Source organism: Dasypus novemcinctus, chromosome 6 (assembly GCF_030445035.2).
Source record: "Dasypus novemcinctus isolate mDasNov1 chromosome 6, mDasNov1.1.hap2, whole genome shotgun sequence".
Taxonomy (NCBI): Eukaryota; Metazoa; Chordata; class Mammalia; order Cingulata; family Dasypodidae; genus Dasypus; species Dasypus novemcinctus.
In genome coordinates this window covers 95,091,895-95,107,478 of record NC_080678.1, presented here as the reverse complement: position 1 = coordinate 95,107,478, position 15,584 = coordinate 95,091,895, and the positions used below count along the sequence as shown (strand labels likewise).

General features: G+C 35.8%; 1 long non-coding RNA gene across 1 annotated transcript; it reads right to left on the bottom strand.

The window, feature by feature from the left end:
• Positions 1-210: 210 nt before the first annotated feature.
• Positions 211-15,276, bottom strand: LOC139439239 (uncharacterized). The gene is made up of 2 exons (XR_011649078.1): positions 15,127-15,276; positions 211-3,452 (listed from the first exon to the last, which is right to left on the bottom strand). It is a non-coding gene; the product is annotated as an uncharacterized lncRNA (long non-coding RNA).
• Positions 15,277-15,584: the final 308 nt, after the last annotated feature.

The window sequence follows — 15,584 nt, the reverse complement described above, 5'->3', positions numbered from 1 at the left end:
TAGCATAATCACCCCAAGTTCTATTCATTCTTTTCTGAAGTAAATTGTATCTAAATTACATACATCTTTCTGTAATTTTTTTCTTGATGATTTCTCTTAATGCACACTTACTTTGCAGAATTCGCTCATAAAATTACTTTCCAAATGCCGTCCATATTCCATTTACATTGTACCATGTCTTTTGCACTGGTCATATCACTAATTTCATTCTTTTGTCCACTGGACATTCATTTAATAAGAAAACACGCTTGACAGTGCATGGCATAAAATACAAGAAAGTTTTCTCCTGAAAAATAACAAATATATAGTACTAGTATGGGTTGTTAATAATTGGGAAGGTTGGGTAAAAAATACAACAAATGTAAGATATAAGGTAGAGATGGTAGTAATATTTTGACAATCTGTTTCATAGTTTGAGCAAATATTTCATAACAACGCAAGGTGTTGGTGGTGGGGAGATGTATGGGAGCCTTGTATGATGACAGGTATGTTTGTTTTTTAAATTCGCAAATTTTACTATACATTTATTCTTTACGTTCATGCAAGAATGATATAATTCAATAGAATTTTATTTTAAAAAATACATTAGCGGCATATAATGACAGATTTGAAATAATAGGGAAGTAATAAGTGAAATAAAGGAGCGAATACTTGAACTTGAAAAAACAAGAACAGACAAAAAAAAAAAGGAAAAAAATTGAACAGGGTCTCAGGGAATTGAATGACAACATGAAATGCATAAACATAGGTGTTACAGGTGTCCCAAAAGGAGAAGAACATGGAAAAGGGACAGAAAGAACACTTGAGGAAATAATGGCCGAAAATTTCCCAAATCTTATGAAAGACATAAATATTAATATCCAAGAAGGAAAAGGCACTCCAAAAAGAATAAAACTGCCGAGACACCTACTATTCGGAAAGACAAATACTAGAGACAAAGAGAGTATTCTGAAAGAAGCAAGAGAAAAGCAAAACATCATATACAAGGGAAGCTCAATAAGACTAAATGCCAATTTCTCATCAGAAACAAAGGAGGAAAGAAGGCAGTGATATGATGTGTTTAAGGTACTGAAAGAGAAAAACTGCCAGGCAAGAATTCTTTATCCAGTAACACTCCCTTCAAAAATGAGGTTGAGTTTAAAATCTTCACAAACAAACAAAAACTGAGATTATGTTATCAAAAGACAGATTTTAAAAGATTATAAAGGGAATGCTAAAGCCTGGAAGGAAAAAAAAAGCAAACACTTAGAGAAGAGTGTACAAATAAAGGTTATTAGGAAAGGTAAATTAAAGCATAAAAAGATAGACAATAGTAACGTTGCAGCAAACCCAGGAGTTCTGAACTGCAGAAGAAACACAACACGGCACTCAGAGAAGTGGAGGAATAGATGTATTACACGCGGGCCCAGAGGAGAGTCAATCTCCAAATTCTGAGCCCCGTTTTCAGTTTTCATAGGATTTTATGTAGGATCAGCATGACTTTTGCTCATTGGCAATTGCTAGGCAAAATTTTCCAAGCCAGGTTACAGAAGCAGAATGCAGGTGCAAGGCCATGCTTTTGTGGGCTGATTTACAGAAGTGGGGGGCAGGAGTGGTTTGTTAGATTACAGAAGTGGGGGGCAGGAGTCATTCATTTGATATTCTCCTGCAAGGCCATTTTCTTATGGGCTGATTTACAGCAGCGGGGGCAGGAATGGCTCATTAGATATTTTTTTCTGCAAGGTTATGCTTTTTATTTCTTAACAGTAAGATATGACAAAGGAAAATCAAAGTATAAAATAGATGAATTAAGTTATGCTTTTACAGTAAACACGTTGACTGTTAATAGACTGAACTTTCTAATCAAAAGACATAGACTATCAGAATGGAACAAAAAAATATGAGCCACTATATGTTGTCTATATGAGACTCATCTTAATATAAGGGCATAATTAGGTTGAAAGTAAAATGTTGGAAAACGATGCAAATAGAAACCAGAAAAGATCTGGAGTAGAGATACTAATATGGGACAAAATGGATTTTAAATGCAATACTGTTATAAGACATGAAGAGGGTCATTATATATATTTTTAAAAGGGCAATTCAGCAAGAAGAAATAGATATAACAAATATTTATACACCTGATCTGAATGCCCCAAGAAGCGTGAGGCACACATTGACAAAACTGAAGAGAGAAATAGATGTCTTTACATAATAGCTGGAAACTTCTATACACTACTCTCAGCATTGGACAGAACATCTGGACAGAGGATAAATAAGGAAACAGAAATCTTGAATAATATGATAAATGAGTTAGAACTAACAAACATTTATAAAGCATTACACCCCAAAAGAGCAGGATATACATTCTTCTTATTTCATGGATCCTTCTCCAGGATAAAATATATGTTGGGTCACAAACAGCTCTCAATAAATTTGTAAAGACTGAAATTATACACAGCACCTTCTATGATCATAATGGAAGGAAGCTGAAGAGAAATAACGAAGCAAAAGGGGAAAATTCACAACTATATGGAGATTAAACAACACATTCTTAAATAATCAGGGGGTCAAAGAAGGAAGTACAAGAGAAATTAGTAAATATCTCAAGAGGAATAAAAATGAAAACATAACTTATCAAAAAACATGGACTACAGCAGAGGCAGTGCTGAGAGAGAACTTTATAGCCCTCATTCTTACTTTAAAAAAAGAAGAAAAAGCCAAAGTCAAAGACATAAATGAACAGCAGGAGAAACTAGAAAAAGAACAGCAAACTAATTCCAAACCAAGTCAAAGGAAAGAAATAAAAAGATCAGAGAAGAAACAAATTGAAAACAAAAAACAGTACAGAATCAACAAAACCAAAAGTTGGTTATTCAAGATCAACAAACTCGACAAACACTAAGCTAGACTGACAAAAAAAGAGAGATGATACAAATGAAATCAGAAATGAGAGGGGGGACATCACCACTGAACCCAAACAAACAAGAGAGATCAAAGGAGGATACTATAAACAACTGTGCAAAAAAAGCTAGACAATGTAGATGAATTAGACAAATTTCTAGGAACACATAAATAATTTACACTAACCATGGAAGAATAGGAGATCTCAACAAATCAATCACAAGAAAAATATTAAAACTGTCATCAAATTGTTCTCTTTTCTCTGTTTCCTTTTTCTTTTACTTATTTTTGTTACCTACTTTATTTCCTTCATTTTGCCATTTTCAGTTTTCTGTTGCTTTTCTTTCATTCCATCTCTTCTTGTTTGGTCTTCATTTTTTCTTTTCCTCACACTCTTTTTAAATTTTCTTCTCTTCTCATCTCAACTTTCCAGTCTTTTAATTTATTCTATTTTTAAAATTTCATTTTCTCTTTCATTTTTTCTATTCCACTTTAATATTCTTTTTCCTTTGTATTTTTTATGTTTCCTTTCCTCTGGTCCTAATTTTCTTTCAAGTAAACACAGACAACTGCAAGGATATAGAAAAAGAGGAAACAAGTGTAAAAAAGGAAACTTACCTCACACAAAAAAAACAACAAAATAAAATCTTAGAGTAGAAAGAGCAGCTAACCAAACAAATAAACCCATCCAGATAAACAGATGCCTAGACACCAACAAAAAATTACAGACCGCATTAAGAAACAGGAATACATGGTCCAGTCTAATGAACAAACTGAAAAACAAGAGGAGATGCAGAATGTGAAACAACTAATCATGGGTGTCCAAACAAATATGATAAATCAATTTAATGAAGTGGAGAAAGAGATAAAGAATATTAAGGGAGGCGGCGAACTTGGCCCAGTGGTTAGGGCATCCATCTACCACATGGGAGGTCTGCAGTTCAAACCCCAGGCCTCCTTGACCCATGTGCAGCTGGCCCATGCACAGTGCTGATGCGTGCAAGGAGTGCCGTGCCACACAGGGGTGTCCCCGCGTAGGGGAACCCCATGCGCAAGGAGTGCGCCCCATAAGGAGAGCCGCCCAGCACGAAAGAAAGTGCAGCCTGCCCAGGAATGGCGCCACACACACAAAGAGCTGACACAACAAGATGGTGCAAGAAAAAGAAACACAGATTCCCGTGCCACTGACAACAGAAGCAGACAAAGAAGTTGCAGCAAATAGACACAGAGAACAGACAACTGGGGTGGGGGGGGGAAGGGGAGAGAAATAAATAAATAAATAAATAAATCTTCAAAAAAAAAAAGAATATTAAGAAAATACTGGGAGGAACATACATTGCAAACATACATAAAAACATATGGATCTGTTGGTGATGAATGGCACAATGTAAGAAATCAAAAATACACTGAAGCACATAACAGCAGATTTGAAAAGGCAGAGGAGAAAACCAGTGATGTCAAAGACAGTACATCTGAGATCAGATAGTAGAACAGATAGACAAAAAGAAAAAACCCAACAAGGACTCAGGGATTTGAGGGACAACATGAAATGTACACACATACACATTATCAGCATCCCAGAAAGAGAAGAGAAGGGAAAGGGGGCAGAGGCAGTGTTGGAGGAAATAATAGCAGAAAATTTCCCAACTCTTTTGAGGGAAATGGATGTACATCTTCAGGAAAGGCAGAACACCCCAAACACTATAAAACTTAACAGGCCTATGACAAGATATATACTTATCAAATTGTCTAATATTCAAGACAAAGAATACAAAAAGCAGCCAAAAAAAAAAAAAAAAAAAAAAGAGATCCATCACATAAAAGGGAAATTTGATAAGATTAAGTGCTGATTTCTCATCTGAAATAGTGGTATGACATAGACAAGGTAAAAAAGAAAAGAAAAAAAGAAAAAACTGTCAGCTAAGAATATTTATCCAGCAAAATTGGCATTCAAAAATGAGGGAGAGTTAAAAATATTCACAGATAAACAGGAATTAAGGAAGTTTGTCAGAAAGAAAACTGCCTTTCAAGAAATGCTAAAGGGAGTTCTGCAGGTTGAAAGGAAAGAACAGGAGAGAAGACAGGGTTTGAGGGGAGCATAGGAAGGAAGATTATTGCTAAGAATAATTAAAAATATAAAAAGAGGGGGATAAAAACATGATACATAAACCTAAAGAAAATATGGCTGAAGTTAGTAAAGCTTTGACAGTATAACATTTGAATGTTAATGAATTAAACTCTCCAATCAAGAGACACAGAGTGGCAAAATGGACAAAGAAATATAACTCATCTATATGCTATCTGCAAGATATTCACCTAAGACCCAAAGACACAAGGAAGTTGCAAATAAAGGGTTGGAAAACAATTTTATACACAATAACCAAAAAAGGGATGGAGCAGATATAGTAATAACAGATAAGATAGACTTTAAATGCAAAGGTATTGTAAGAGACAAGGAAGAACACTATATAGTAATAAAAATGAATAATATATCAAGAACAATCCAAAAACATTTATGCATCTAACCAGGGCTCCTCAAAATATTTGAGGCAAACATTGGAAAAAATAAGGGGAGAGGTAGATGCCTCTACATTATAACTCTACAATACACCATTATCACCATTAGACAGAACACCTTGACACAGGGTCAATATAGAAACAGAGACCTTAAACAATGTGTTACAGAATTTAGACCTAATAACCATATACAGAACATTACACACAAATACAGTGGGGTATAGATTCTTCTTGAACACACATGGATTGTTCTCCAGGATAGACAACATGCTAGGCCACAGAATAATTCTCAAAGAATTCAGAAAGTCTGATATTACACAAAGTAATTTCTCTGGCCACAATGAAATGAAACTGGAAATCAGTAAGGGACAGAGAAACCAGATTAGGCACAAAGATAGGGAAGTTAAACAACATACTCTTAGATAATCAGTGGGTCAAGAAGGAAATTGCAAAAGAAATCAGTAACTACCTTGAAAAGAATGAAAACAACACAATTTTTCAAAACCTATGGGATTCAGCGAAAGTAGTGCTGGCAGGGAAATTTATAGCCATAAATGCATATTTTAAATAAGAAGAAAAAGCTAAAATCAAAGAACTAATTGCATACCTGCAGGAATTAGAAAAAGAAAACAAACCAATCCAAAACAAAGTAGAAAGAAGAAAATACCAAAGATTAGAGCAAAGCTAAATGAAATTGAAAATTCGAAGGCACTAGAAAAAATTAACAAAACAAAAAGCTGGTTCTTTGAGAAGACTAATGAAATTGCAAACCCTTATTTAGATTAACAAAAAGAAAAAGAGAAAGAATGCAAATACATAAAATAAGAAATGAGGAAGGGGGTACCAGCACTGATCCCAAAGAAATAGAGTACCATAAAAGGATTCTTTGATGGATACTTGTATGCCAACAAGATGGATAACTTAGGTGAAATGGGCAAATTTCTAGAATCACACATGCAGCATACATTGACAAAAGAAGAAATTGATGAACTCAATAAACCAATCACAAGTAATGAGATACAATTTGTCATCAAAAACCTCCGATTTAAGAAGAGTTCAGGACCAGATGGCTTCACAGGTGAATTCAACCAAACATTCTGGAAAGAACTAAAACCAAATCCTGCTAAAACTCTTATAAAAAATATAAGTGGAGGGAAACTTGCCCACCTCATTCTATGGTGCCAAACACCCTAATACTAAAGCCACATAAAGATGCCACAAGAAAGGAAAGCTATAGCACAATCTCCCTAATGAACACAGATGCTAAAATTCTCAAGAAAACACTTGCTAATCATATTCTACAACATACTGAGTGACTTATACACCATGGTCAAGTGGGTTTCATCCCTGATATACAAGGATGGTTGAACTTAAGAAAATCAATGTAATACATGTCATAAACAGATTGAAAGGAAAAAAATTTACCTGATCATCTCTATTGATGCAGAAAAAGCATTTGAAAAAAAACAACATCCTTTCCTGATTTAAAAAAAAAAAAAAACTTTAAAAACTTCAAAGGATAGGTATAGAAGGAAGCTTCCTCAACATGATAAAGGGCATATATGAAAAACCCACAGCTAATGTCATATTCAATGGTGAAATGCTGAAGGTGTTCCCTCTAACATCTGGACCAAGATGAGCATGCCCACTGTCACCACTATTATTTAACATCCTGTTAGAAGTACTTGCTTGAGCACTTAGGCAAGAAAATGATATAAAAGGCATCCAAATTGGAAAGGAAGAGGTAAAAATTTCACTTTTTGCAGATGGCATGATCCTACACATAGAAAGTCCATAGAAATCCACAACAAAGCTTCTAGAACTGATAAATGAGTTTAGTAAAGTGGCAGGATATAAGATCAACACGCAAAACTCAATAGCATTTCTGTACACCAATAATGAGCAATGTGAGGAGGAAAACAAGAAAATATTCTATTTACAGTAGCAACTAAAAGAATCAAATACCTAGGAATAAATATAAGTAAAGATATAAAGGACTTGTACACAGAAAACTGCACAACATTGTTAAAGGAAATCAAAGAAGACCTAAGTAAATGGAAGAATATTCCCTGTTCATGGATTGGAAGACTAAACATCATTAAGATGTCCATCCTACCCAAACTGATTTAAAGATTTAATGCAATCCCCCCCAAAAATTAAAGCAGCATTTTATTGAATTGGGAAAGCTAATTATGAAATTTATATGGAAGGGAAAGGGGCCCTGAATAGCCAAAGACATATTGAAAAAGAAAAACAAAATTGGAGCAATCACAGTACCTGATTTTAAAACATACTCCAAAGCCACAGTGGTCAAAACTGCATAGTATTGGCTCTAGAATAGAAATACTGACCAATGGAAAAGAAATGAGAGTTCTGATGTAGATCCTCACACATATGGTCAACAAGGCCACCAAACCCACTCAATTGTGATAGAATGGCCTCTTCAACAAATGGTGATTGGAGAACTGGATATCCATATTTAAAAGAATGAGAGGATCACATCTCATACCCTATACAAAATTTACCTCAAGATAAATATAAAAGCCAAGACCATAACTCTCCTAGATGATAATGTAGGGAAGCATCTACAAGATCTTGCAGTAGGAAATGGTTTCATAAACTTTACACCCAAATTACCAGCAATGAAAAAAATATATATAAATGAGACCTCTGTAAATTTTAAAAATTTTGCACTTCAAATGAGTTGTCAAGAAAGTGAAAAGGCAGCTTACCCACTGGGAGAAAATATTTGGTAAGCATATATCTGATAAGGGCCTAATATCCAGCATATATAAAGAAAGCTTACATCTCTAAAATAAAAACACAAACAGCCAGTTTAAAAAATGGGCAAGAGATTTGAATAGACATTTCTCCAAAGAAGAAATACAAATGTTTAAAAGCCCATGAAAAGATCCTCAACATCACTAGCTATTAGGGAAATGCAAATTGAAATTCAATGAGATAGCAACCAGTAACCATTAGACAGGCAGCTATTAAAAAATACAGAGTACTACAAGTGTTAGAGAAGATGAGGAGGAATGGGAACCCTTATCAACTGTTAGTGGGAATGCAGAATTGTGCAGGCATTGTGGACAATCTGGTTGTTCCTCAGAAACTAACTATAGAATTGCCATATAATCCAGTAATCCCACTAATGAGTATATAACCAGAAGAACTGAAAGCAGGAACACAAACAGATATATGCACACTAATGTTCATAGTGGTTTTATTCACTGTTGCCAAAAGTTGGAAGCAACCAAAATGTCCATCAAGAGATGGACAAACTGTGGTATATACGTACAATGGAATGTTACTCAATTGTATGAAACAATGCAGTATTGACACATGAAACAATATGGATGAATCTTGAAGACCTTATGTTAAGTGAAGTAAGCCAGGCACTGAAGGACAAATATTACATGATCTCACTGATATGAATTAAGCAAATTGAGCAGACTTACAGAGCTAGAGTCTGGAAGAGAGGTTCACAGGAAACAGAGAGGGAGTAGAGAGTGTTGAGACAAGGTGCATATGGTCAAAATCTATGATAAAGTAGAAGGGTGTGTTTGGGCAATGTATGGGCATGGGAGTGGTGTGGTGATGTTATTGGGATCAGCGCGTTAGCAGTGTTCATCTGTGAGAGGGGTTGGGGGTGGATCATAGTGGACTATCCATGGAACTGGGGAGAAGGTTGTTGGAAGGAGCAGGTGAACTCTGGGGATTAAAACTACAATTTTGGGAATGTTCTGTTAGCAAATACAGCAGGGATGACTATTGGTGAAGGGCATGGGGTGAGGGGGTTACATGGGATAGGACACACCTAGGGTATGCTCCCATGGAATATGTATGTGTTCATCTTGTCATAATGTGTTATTTCAGTGAATGGAGATCCACACAAGAAACATCCTTGGGGATCCTGCTACATTATGAATTAGAGGGACAAGAATCCCTCAAGAACATAGGCAGTACCTGTAAAAGAAAACAGACCAATATATCAAACCCTCTAAGTTATTGCAAGTAAATATGAATCTTATTCTTCAAAATTTGGAAGTTAGTCCAAGTAAGGGGTGAGGGAAGTATAGAATAGATGGAACATAGGGTATTGTTAGGGCATTAGAATTGTTCTGAACGATGTTGCAATAATAGATAAAGGGCATTTGAAATTTCATCAAAACCTATAAAAAGAAGTGTATGGTGCAAAATGTAAACCATAATGTAAAACATTGACCATGGTTAGTAGCAATTTGTACATCAATTGTAAAAAATGTACTACCTTCTCATAAAATGTTATTAATAGGGGAGAGTGGAAAAGTGGGAGGACACGGGGTTAAATGGGAATACCCTATAATTTCTATTGACTTTTCTGTAACATAATCCTTCTTTGAAAATAAAATGGAAAAAAATAAGACACTGGGGAAATATATGAAAGAAATTGTTATTGTACATACAAATCAATAAATCTTACAGTGATGAAAGACAAAATGTCAAAATTTTTAAAATAATATTTCAATTTTTAAACATATTTTGTATTTTATTTATTTTAAAAGCTTATTATTTCATTTCTTACTAATTTTATTTGGTTATTTCATTGGCTTCATTTTTGGAGAGGTTTAAGAACACAAAATGGTCACAACTGTGGCAGGGGAGGATCACTGGTTCAGGGTGTTGATGGTGGGGGGATGTGTAAGGAGGGATGCACTTGGGACATGCCTCTAAGGCATATGAATATGTTCAAGGGTTCATGGGGCTTTGTCTCAATGAGTGGAGATGTGCACAATTACCAAAAGAATATTGAATTCCCATTCTGGGGAGTCCTGCTACATTCTCTGATAGAACAGCAAGAATCCTCTGAGCACAAGGGCAGTGTCTAGTGAAGGAAGACAGACCACTATGCCATGTGTTGACATTGAACTTTTCTTGTGAAATTGAAACTTAGTCTAGTATTATATATTGCCTAAAAGTTACCTCCTGAAAGCTTTGCTGTTGGTCAAATGTGACCTCTCAGTAAGCCAAATCCAGCATATAAACATACTACCTTCCCCACCCAGTATGGGACATGACTTCCAGGGATGATCCTCCCTGACACCAAGGGATTATTACCAAGCACCAACTAGCAATGCATCTGGAATCAGACCTTGACCTGAAGGGGTTAATATTAAATACAAATGAATTGTTATGGCTAAGAGATTTCAAAGTGAGTCAGGAGGTCATTCCAGAGGTTACACTAATGCACAGCTTAGCAGTACCTCATGGAGTGCCACAGTAAATCATGCCTCAAACATTGGGGCTCCTAAGGGCTCCAGAGACACCCAGACACTATAAGCAAGACAGATAAGCTCAGGAATTTGGCACCCTGGCAGTGAGCCTTACTCTGGAATTTATGCTCCATAGTGTAACTGACTTAGATTGATTTATAATTTCTCTCTACATGGCTCTTCTGTCCCTTTTATTTGAACTTATAATTAGCATTATACTTGTTAAATATATTTCCCAGAGAGTTAAATCTTTGGGCCATTCATGTGCCAGTTGAGTCCTGAATCTCAGCAGAGGTGCAACACCTATTCTCCAGTTTATCGGACTCACCCAGGAGAACTAACATGGAGATGATAATGGACAACACCCATCCCAAGGAACAAAGAGTGCAGCTGCAAGTAAGATAGTTCTATCCATCTGCCCCATGTAACCTAGGCCCCCTCTCAATTAGAAACTGAGTGGGCATCACCATTCCCAAATCCTAAAGATTGGGGAAGGAATAATGGACTAAAGTAGATTTGTTATTACTCTATTATAGACTTATTGATATTCTGGCAATGGAAGAACTCTTATCATTGCTATAAAGGCAATGGCCAACAGAGGTTCTGAAGTTTGGGAGAGGGAAGAATAGGTGTAATGTGGGAGCATTTTTGGGACATTGGAGTGGTCCTGCATGACACTGCAGTGACAGGTACAAGCCATCATAGATTTTGTGTATTTTGTCATATTCTACAAAATTGTGTGGCACAGAGTGTAAACTAAATTGTAAACTGTAGTCCATGGTTAGTAGCAATGCTTCAATATGTGCTCATCAATTTTAACAAATGTGTCACACTAATGAAGGTTGTTGTTAATGTGGGAAAGTGTGGAAGAAGGAGTGTATTAGCCAATGGGGTGCTGATTAAAAATAACAGAAATCAGTTGGTTTTTATAAAGGGTATTTATTTGGGGTAGAAGCTTACAGTTACCAGGCCATAAAGCATAAGTTATTTCCCTCACCGAAGTCCTCTGCCACATGTTGGAGCAAGATGGCTGCCAATGTCTGCTGGGGTTTAGACTTCCTGGGTCTCTCTCTTCCTAGGGTTCATTTCTCTCTGGGCTCAGTTCCTCTGTTTTCTCCACAAGGTCAGTGATAGACTATGGGGCTCTCTAGGCTTTGTCTCTCTACAAGTGCAGCCATAGACTATTAGGCAACTGGCTCTGTCTCTCTCCCCAGGGCTTCTGCCATGTCTACGAAGCCATCTCTATTCCCCTGTGTTCTTCTCCTGTGTGTTTACTTCCCAGCCACAGCTCAAAACTCCAGCATCAAACACTCAAACTCTGTCCTTTGCCATGTCTTTTGTCTGTGAGACCCACCTACCAAGGGGTGTGGATTCAACACCCTACTAATGTGGCCCACTCAAAGCCCTAATCATAATTTAATCACACCCATGTATAGACCAGTTTATAAATATAATGCAATATCTATTTTTGGAATTCATGAACCATATCAAATTGCTACAAGGAGGGAGTAGAACATATGGAAATCCCTTATATTTTTTATGTAACATTTATGTAATCTAAAGCTTCTTTAAAAACAAAAATAAAAAATTAAGGGACAAAGGTGAGTGCCCTGGAGAAGAATGTAGAAATGAAGAATGTAAGTAACAGAAATTGAAAGGGTTAAAAGACAGGCAATTGTAAAACACACATGCACAAAAGGATTGTGGTTGGTAATATAAATTCAGGAATATTCTACTACAGCATGTTAAAAATGTAATTATACATGAGAAAAATATAACTAACATGATTTATGGATTATAGTTAACAACCACATTGCAATATTTTTGTAGCAAAGGCAAAGTTGATACTATATCAATTCTTAAAGGTGAAAAAAGAATGAGATTTGATTTTGTGAGATATAAATAAGACTAAGCATTTTTTCTCCATTTTTTTCTTTAATAAGGAGACCTTGAATATATCATTTAAATAATCTGTGTTCATCTGTGTATCTTTCTCAACACCAGAGGAACAACTAAGTTAGAAGTTGGAATTAGATGAGACAAAAGTGCCTTAAAAAGAATTCATAAGTAATATTTCCATAAGTTGTTGAGCTGCCTTTTTGTTCTTTTATTTTTGTGAATTTGAAATAAAGTTGTTAATTTAAAAAAAAAGAATGTGAAAATGTAGTCTATTGAATGGGAGAAAATTTTCAGAAATCAGAGAGATCAATAAGAGTTTGATCTCCCTGTTATATAAAGAGACCATACAACTCAATGACAAAAGGACAAAAGACCCAAGTAAAAATTGAGCAAAATACTTGAACAGACATTTTTCAAAAAAATACAAATGGCAAAAAAGCACATGAAAATATTACAAACATCACTAGTTATTAGGGAAATGCAGATCAAAACTACAATGAGATGTCATTTCACACCTTACAGAATGGGCTTTACTTAAAAAAGAAAAGAAAAGAAAAGAAAAGAAAAAGAAAAACACAAGTACTGGAGAACATTCCTTCACTGTTGGTGGGAATGTAAAAGGTGCAATCTTTGTCTTCTTTGTGGACAGTTTTGCAGTTTGTCAGGAAGATATACATAGAAATGCCATATGAACCAGCAATCCTGCTATTAGGAATATAGTCAGAAGTGAAAGCAAGGCCTTAAACAGACACTTGCACATGAATCTTCATAGTGGCATTATTTACAATTGCTAAAAAATCAAAACAACTCAAGTGTCCATCAACTGATGAGTGGATAAATAAGTGGTAATGTACATACAATGGAATACTATTCAGCTGTAAGAAGAAAGGAAGTCAGCTTGCATATGACAACATGGATCAACTTTGAGGGCATTATGTTGAATGAAAGATGCCAGATGCAAAAGGATAAATATTGTATAGTCTCACTAACATGAACTAAATATGATGACTAAACTCATGAAGTTTAGGTTACTAGGTCACTAGGAAACAGAATGTGGATTGAGAAGGGGCAGCTGATGCAGAATGTATGCAGAATTTTAATGAACATAGAATGTTTAATAAGGTGTATTGTAAATGTGGGAAAATGGATAGAGTTCATGGTAATACAGTATAGTGAGTATTATTGGTAGTCTAGGGAGGTTAATGTCAATTGAAAGAGAACTAGAGGATAATCTAGGGACTGTATAACAGTGATTTCAGTGGTGGATGTGATTGTGGTTAATAATATAAATACAAGGATTTTCCTCTATCACAAAAAAAGTGTTAGGAATATGTAGATACATGGAAAATGTATAACTATAGTTAACAGTAATATTAAAATCTTTTTACAGCAATGGCAAAGAAGGTAGTATAATATATCAATGCTAATTAAGGGCCAATAATGGGAGTGTATAAAGGGTTATGGGATTTTTCCTGTTGGAGTAATGAAAATGTTTTTTTTTTATTTAATTCATTCATCTTTTATTTTCACAAACATCAGATAATATAAGAAAATCTATATTGCTCACTATAAATTACACACATTCTTTCACATTTTGCAAGTTATTAAAGTGGATAAAATTCTTGTTTAAAGACATATTCTAAAACTCTAACATATAGTTCGATGAGTTAGGACAAAGAAAGCTTATGAAACTTCCATTAGACCATCACACAACAAACTAAATTAGTATATGCTGCTTTTAAATTAACAACTGCCAATTTTTCAAAGACTTCAATTTTAGTTTACATTTAAAGTGATGTTTATCTGAAGTTTAATGAGATAAGAAAAGCAAACTACACAAACCTTCTTGTCCACAACCATATTGATCATTTAAGAATATTAATAAAATTTTTTAAATACTTCTATAAACAAGAAAATTCTACTTAGCATGTTTATTAAAAAATAGCTACCACTGCAAGTGCCTAACAGTTACCTCCTGAGAACCTTGATATTGCTCAAATGTGGCCACTCCCTAAACCAAATTCAGCATGTAAATGCATTACCTTCCCCCCAGCATGGGACAGGACTCCCAGGAATGAGCCTCCCTGATGCCAAGGGATTACTGCCAAGCACCAACTGGTGAAGCAAATAAAAACAGACTTTGAATAAAAGGGGGAAGTGGTAAAGACAAATGAATTTATATGGCTAAGAGACTTCAAAATGAGTCAGGAGGTCATTAGAGGGGTCACGCTTATGCATATCTCAGCAGGATCTCAGAGACAGTCAAAGTAGATACAACCCCAGGTAGTGGGGCTCCTGAAGGCTATGGAGACACCCAGATCCTATGGTCATGACAGATGGCTCTGGAGTCCAGTGCATTGCCAGTGGACCCTACTTTGGAATTTGTGCTCCTGAGTGTGATGGAGTTGGACTCAGATGTGACCTCTCTATGCATGCCTTCTTTACTTAAACTATGGTGGGTGCTGGGGTTGGTATATGCTCAGGAGGCTTGAATCTTTGGTCTGTCTATGTGCCAGCTGGCCCTGAGCCTCAGCAGAGTTGCAACACCTACTCTTCAGTTCATTGGACTTACCCAGGTCAGCTAACAGGGAGGTGAGAATGGTCAACCACCACACCAGGGAACAGAGAGTTTACAGCTACAAGCAGAATTCCATCCACAGCCATGTGGGATATAAGCCCCCTCTCCATTTAGAGGTGGAATGGACATCACCATCCCATGGTCCTTAAGATGAAGGAATAAAATATGGATTAGAGTGGACTTACAAGTATTCTACTATAGAATTATTGTGACTCTAGCAATGGAAGAAATTATGTCATTGATGTGGAGACAGTGGCCACAGGAGTTGCTGAAGGCAGGGAGAGGGAAAAAGAGATGTGATATTGGAGCATTTTCAGGAATTGGTGTTGTACTAAATGATATTGCAGGGACAGATGCAGGACATTATATATTCTGCCATAACCCACTGAATGGACTGGGAGAGGGTGTAAACAATGACATAAACTATAATCCATGCTGTGCAGCAGTGCTTT